We start from the raw sequence: 1125 nt of genomic DNA, 5'->3' as shown, positions 1-1125 counted from the left end.
ATAAACAAATAAATAAATAAAAATTAGCTTTGAGGCTGGCGGTGTAGCTCAGTGGCACAGCCTATGCATGAGGTCCTGGGTTCGATATGCAGTACCAGTAATAATAACAATAATAAATAAAAGGGAACTTTATCTCTCAAACTCAAACTCAGAGCAAACCTACTGCCTCAGCCTCCTGAGTGCTGGGGTTATAGGCATGTGACACCACTCTTGGCCTGCCTTTCTTTCTTTTTTTTTTTTTTGACACATTATTTCACCATGTAGTTAAGGCTGGCCTTGAACTCGCAGCAATCGTCCTGCCTCAGCCTCCCCAGTGCTGATGGCCTGTCTTTTGCTTCTTAAGACTTGCCCATGTTGTACACCTTTCAGTCATCTCAGCCTTCTGCTTGCTGCCCCTTCCTGGGGACGGGACAGCTAGTGCTTACCTGTTCCCCAGTTGACAGAGATGCGGAATGTTTTCTCTTTTTACAGACATGAATAAAGCCACTATGCACTTTTGTGTATGTGATTTTTTTTAAAAAGGACAATTTATTTATTCATTGAACTCAGGGCCTTCACACTGAGCTATGTCCCCAGCCCTTTTACAATTTTTTTTATTTTGAGACAAATTCTTGCAAAGCTGCCCAAGCTGGGCTCCAACCTGTGATCCTTCTGCCTCAGCCTCCCAGAGTGCTGGAATGACAGGCCTGTGTCACCGTGGCTGGCTTGACAACATATTATTTTACTTTTTATCTTTTTTTAAAATTAGATTTTGTTGGTACATTTTAGATACATATATAATGATCACATTCATCACAGCAGATTTGTATTTGTACATGATAGAGCTTGTTTATCCCCCATTCCCTCCCCTCCCTTCAATCCCTCCTCCCCTCCCCATTTACAAAGTTTGTTCCCATGTTTTTCTTTTTCTCTCTTTTTTTTTACTTTCCCTTCTTTCTTTCCTCCCGCCCCTGTCCTCCCCCCACCATTTGAATATTTTCCTCCTATTTCACAATACCTATTATAATTTTGGTCCTTATTTACACTTTCAGTTTCTCACACCAGAGAAACAATGCAATATTTACACACGTGTCTGATTTATTTCATTTAAGTGTATGGGCTCAAGGTGCAACCATTTTCCCAGAA

This window comes from Chinchilla lanigera, unplaced genomic scaffold (genome assembly GCF_000276665.1).
Source record: "Chinchilla lanigera isolate Chin_1 unplaced genomic scaffold, ChiLan1.0 scaffold00014, whole genome shotgun sequence".
Taxonomy (NCBI): Eukaryota; Metazoa; Chordata; class Mammalia; order Rodentia; family Chinchillidae; genus Chinchilla; species Chinchilla lanigera.
The sequence above is the reverse complement of the archived record's forward strand: the minus strand, read 5'-3'. Positions refer to the sequence as shown.